Below are 5,880 nucleotides of genomic sequence, written 5' to 3' on the forward strand. Positions count from 1 at the left end.
CAACAACTTGAGTGACCATAGCGAACTTGGGATTATTGATGTTTTATAATGCTTATAATTATTAACTAAATACACACACACACATATATATCCGACATCGTTTTTATTTATTTATTTAGGGAATATCTTATTTTTCTTTTAAGAGGGACATGTGTCAACTCTACGTTGAGCAAAAACATAATTATAAATCATCCTCATACTAGGATATAGAATGTGCCTCTCGGTGCAGTAATATGAATGTTCCTCATCCTAATTTTGCTCCCTTAATGGAATTTGAATCTCCACCACTCTTTGTGGCACAACTCTTTCATTAGATTGCTCTTTTTGTTGTTCAACTTTATTTCTCTTTTTGTTGTTCAACTTTTATGAGTTTCTCTCTCTAAGAAGATGTCATCTCAACTATAAGTATTCATGTGCTCATTTGAAGGCTATAAGTGGTATCACTCGACTCCAACAAGCTCTCCATATCCAATGGGCACACACTTTTGGAAAGTTTCATCCAATTTTTTCTTATTTTATTTATACACTACTATATTTGGGGTAAAAAATTGATATTTACATGATATTGTTTTGATTTTTCTGCATTGAAATCAAGGAATTCAAAAAAAAACATCTTACTTAATTTTCTTTGAATTTCACATAATTTTGAAAACATTCTTATATTAATATCACATGTAGTTACACCAATATATTCACATTCATTGATGTCAATATGCTAATATGTGTTTGCCAACTATCTTTCCCTAAAACGTCATTTTAGGGAGGGTTGTTTCGATTAAGATAATTTTGAGGTAAAATGAATTCATGCTCCTCTTTTAGTTTGGATGGTAATATGATATGAAATACCAATATATGTGATGCATGCATGACATTTTCTATTAAATGATTTTTTTAGAGAAATAAATCTATAATTTTTATTATGTAAATAAGGAATAAAAATTACACTTTGTAGACATATTGAGTGTGTATGCAGCCAGGGAAAATAACATATTTGATACAAAACTATAATTATCCCAAAGGGGCAAGGAAAATCAAAATGTCAAAGCCCCATAGCCATAATTGAAGTAATGTCACAAAACATTGGCACCCAGGCCTGTCAAGCTAAGATTTGAGACACAAGCTACATATTATAAAAAAATAAAAATGAGAGGCACACAACCACTCCAAGGTCCCAAGTAGGGAGCAATAAAGTAAGAAAGAAAAATGCAAAGCACCTTCACACAACGAGTCTGCAAAAAAAAACTGGGTTCGAGATACACAATTAGAGGCCATGAAGTTGACCCAGGATGTAGACCACGAACCTAGAAAGCCAGAGCGGAAGCCTTTCAGAGAAAAGCTATATGAAGAGGCATGAAAGGGGGTATAAAATGCCATCCCCTCAACTCTTCACTATGGAGGACAACACAACATGTAATGACGACCGACCCTATTTGACGACACACAACTCACGAACCAGTGAACTTGCAAAAAAACCTCTTATGGAACATAAAAAAGGTCACGAATGCCACCAAAAGAAAACCCCGTGAATCCTCAAAGAAGATATTAAGTCACCTAAAGCAGAAGAATGGCAATGAGGAAGCTGTGTACAACAAAACGCCCACAGATAATAGAAATCACCACCACATAAACCCATTCCATGAATAGACAACAAATTTGGCAAGATAAGGCACACAATAGAGCCCTATGAGTTCCATCCCCTTAGAAACTCCACCTCAAAATCAAACTTGGAGTCAATACAACAACAAAAAGACCAACACATGAACTTGCAAAGGAAAATCACGATCAAAGACGAAGATGAGGAACGATATAAGGGTAGAGCAACTAGGATTAGCCACTCACCCCTGTCGCATATCCCTCTTTCTCGATCCAAAATAACCAAATAAAAATATTATCATATCATCTGATCATCATTCTCTATTAAATGTTATAGAGAGCTGCCCTACATTTGGTCTTTAAGCACAATTATTGAGCTTCAGAAAATAAATCAATTAATATCAAAATGCTCTAAGCATGTGTTATATGTTGCATCCTCTTAGCAGTTGAGATTCAATGCCTATAACATAACTTATTGTAGCTTTGTCCTTCAACACTTCCCATTCATACGAGTTTCAAGCCCACTTTGAGTTAAGCCATCCACATGGGTTCTTTTAGCATTTCTTGATCATCCTTGATCATAAGTCTTTATTTAACACTTAATTTGTGCAATGATTTGAATTTGGCCTTCAAATTATGTGGATAAATAAATGTTGAAAGTTGATCTACTAGGTTGGTCCATTTTCCTTTAAATGTGATCCAAATGCATTATTTTTTGTTAACAAAATATGAATGCAGTGAAGTCACACCATGTCATGGAAATTGAACTGAGTGATGGAACTTAGTCTAAAATACATTATTCATTGACATTCGTTCAATAAGCATAACTAGTATTCATATTTATGAGACATAATGAAAATAAAATGTTATAAGATATGTTTTATTTTTATAGATGAAACTAAAATTTTAGAAGATATATAGCTATGAAGTATAGATTAATTGGTTTGTGTGGGGTTTAGTCTCTACCAAATTAAAGATCCAAATCTAATAGGGAGACGTTGATGATAAGATCTACTTTGAAAGATTTAAACTATGACAAAAAAAGTCGAAACTTAACTGAACTTCACACAATCGTGTTAATAACATCTGACTAATAAAAATATTATTCTTTCATCCTACAATAAAGTTGACCAACAATCCAAAAATTTGACTTTGACCGGAGGTTAATACCAACAATGGGGAAGAAAAATCTTTGTGCATTCAGAGGAAAATCATTCCGGCAGAAAAGCTATACGAAACACTGACACGGTAAACTTATAAGTTTCAAATGCAGCCGGAGCGCATCCAAAAATTTAAAAGGAACTGCGGGATCCTCGTCGTTGTTAGTGAAGGGTTGCAGCAATTAACAAAGCTTTTACTGGTATAATGTCGCAAACAAGTTAAACAGTGGAAGCGCATCTGGTGTAGTGGTATCATAGTACCCTCCCACGGTACTGACCAGGGTTCGATTCCCTGGATGCGCAAATAAGGGATTTTAATTCTTTCAATTTTCCTCGTTGGTCAACAGAAAGGAGGGTAAAATATATTTCTTTCGCAAGATGAAAACAGAAATTGACACTGCACGCCCGGTGGGACTCGAACCCACAATCGCCTGATTAGAAGTCAGACGCCTTATCCATTAGGCCACGGGCGCTGGACTGTTTAAAATTTTCTTGCTAATAACTACCTCTCCTAAGCTGATTAACACTGCGTTCGCTAGAGAGGAGGGTAAAATTTTTTCTTCTATGTCCGTAATATTTCTCTTGGCAGATGAAAACGGACTCTGACACTGCACGCCCAGTGGGACTTGAACCCACAATCGCCTGTTTCCTTATCCATTAGGCCACCGGCGCCCGACAGTTTAAAACCTTTTTCTAATACTACCTGTCCTAAAGATCAGAAAAACGTTGGGCATTTCACAGGCAAAATATCTGAAGAAAAACGTTGGTCGTTTCATAGGTAAACTTTTTTTTCCTAATTGTCTTTGTTCTATAGTTTGAGCAGAGCTTGAAGGAGATGATAATAGTTACCAAGATGTGGGTATTAGAGGATTGTAGAAGATCCTAGTGAGTTGTAACTTTGCATCAAGTTTGGAGAGCTTTGAAATCTTTATTGCAATATCTATAGTAAGTACTCTTCTTTATTCGAATGTATATTTTTCCTATGAGTTTTGAGGTATATATTTATATTCAACTGCGTATCTTTTTATCGTTCTAAAGTATTTTATTTCATATGGTTAAAGAATTTGAATAATGTGTTTTTATTTAGGTTAAAGTGTTAAAAATACAAAAGAATATATGTATAATTGTTTATTCTAATTGATTTTCGTTTAGATTATTTTTAGTTAGCCTGCTAAGGAAATATTTAAGGTAGTTTATTATATATAATAATTTGATATAATTAAAATTAATGGAAAAATAATTTAGAGATAAAAATGTATGGTGAAAGTATTAAGTTGATGTAATTTTTGATTAATGGTGAAATATTATGGAAAGTCAAGTGAAAAGAAAGGGGTGGGGTGGTACGGATTAATATTAAAATAATTCAACATAAAATAATAATTTTGGAGAAGGAATAAGTCGTTGGGGATTTTAATGTTTATGGCATACTGGATAGTTGAGAAGAGGAATTGTTGTCCATGGCTACGTATAATGATCGAGGAGTATAATGATCGAGGAATATTTAACATTAACATAAGAATTTGTATTCTAAAGTTAATTTAAATATTGGTAAATTTTTTAGCGCTACTAAAGTCATGTAAATTATTCATGACTAACAATTGTTATGTATAAATAAAATTTATAAATAAAAGTCTCTATGCTTCTTTTGCAAGCAACAAGAAATTAAAAATGTAGTGCATCGATTTAAAATATAAATATTTTTTTGAAGTAAACAATGCTTATAAAAATTTATAGGAATCTTTGAATAAAGTATCATACTACTAGAAGTGCATCTATATCATTAAAATCACCTAAAACTTCTCATACTGATTTTTTTTTAATCTAAACTTTATATTAATAAATTATTTAATCACCTCATTATGTATCACTAAATCACATTTCACATTTCTATATATTGAAAAAATAAATAATTTAAATAACATAATTACTAATTTATAATAAATACTCAATAATTTATATCTTCATAATAATAATTTATAATAAAATACATAACACCACAATTGCCTACACATTTCAAATGAATGCCATTATAATGCATTTAATATTTTGTGGCTTTTGAATTTAAAACATACAAAGCAATTTAATTTTACTTCAATTATTTGTATGGAATGAAAGACAAAAATTTACCATTGTCTTTGTATAATTGGTGGAATATATATTATCGAAATGTGTTGTATTATTTCTATGAGTTATAACTTTGTTTATAACTTTGTATAAAGTAGAGTTAATATTAACAAAAACATTGTCATAGTGTGGTTGAATTGAATGGATATGATGAGCTTATATCATAATTTTTTACATTATTAAAATTTATGGATGTTATTTTTTTTTAATGTTTAATAGATAAGAAATAGACCTGTCTTGAGACAAATTTATGTTACGGAGAAATAAGGAAAATATGTAATTCAATTTCATAAGATGATTTTAATGGGATATATTTAAAATGTAATGTAACGAAGAGGTAATTTGTCATTTAAAAAATGGAAAATAAATTAATACATTTAATGTTATATTTCAAAATTATAAAATCATAACATAATAGAAATTTGATATATGTATGTAAAGATTTAGCATGGATCAAGTATCTTTCTCTTCATTTTTGCATATCTTTCAAAGCTAAATGTTGAGGATATGTTCATGTCCTTAAAACATTGAACTTTTGATATTGTTGGAAGGTTAAATCTTGTTAAATTATACCAATGTGTATTGTTTCCTTTGGATCTGATGTCATTCCTTTAAATTTATGTATTGTTAATGCTTGTCTCATTTTGAGTGGAACATGTGTACACCCCACTTTGTTATAAGTGAAACTAGAATACAAGTTGGATACTTGGGATCACTTGGAGGACCAATGCACTTGCTAAGTGGACAATACTAATGTTGACACATTTGGGTACCTAGAATCTTTATAGTACAAGATGGTAATAACTTGTTTAAGGGAGCCATTAACAAGTCTTGTTGAGCCCCATAAGTTTGATGTTAATATCACCTATTTTCTAGTTCATAGTAATACTTTTGGCTTCAACTAGCCATCTTCAATCCTTGTTGAAGTTTGGGTTTTGTTGTGCTCTACTATGTTGTGAGTGATTGGCATGTTCAATATTTTGAGAATATCTTTATCGTAAAA

General features: G+C 31.4%; 2 non-coding genes across 2 annotated transcripts; one reads left to right on the top strand and one right to left on the bottom strand.

Annotated features, from left to right (window-relative positions):
* The first annotated feature begins 2,985 nt into the window (after positions 1 to 2,985).
* TRNAG-CCC (transfer RNA glycine (anticodon CCC)) lies at positions 2,986 to 3,056 on the top strand. Its single transcript has one exon. It is a non-coding gene; the product is annotated as a tRNA-Gly (tRNA).
* A 97-nt stretch (positions 3,057 to 3,153) lies between these two features.
* TRNAR-UCU (transfer RNA arginine (anticodon UCU)) lies at positions 3,154 to 3,226 on the bottom strand. The gene has a single exon. It is a non-coding gene; the product is annotated as a tRNA-Arg (tRNA).
* Positions 3,227 to 5,880: the final 2,654 nt, after the last annotated feature.

The sequence above is a fragment of the Pinus tabuliformis genome, chromosome 1_2 (genome assembly GCF_031772625.1).
Source record: "Pinus tabuliformis cultivar Carrire ecotype Pingquan chromosome 1_2, CPIR1, whole genome shotgun sequence".
Classification (NCBI taxonomy): Eukaryota; Viridiplantae; Streptophyta; class Pinopsida; order Pinales; family Pinaceae; genus Pinus; species Pinus tabuliformis.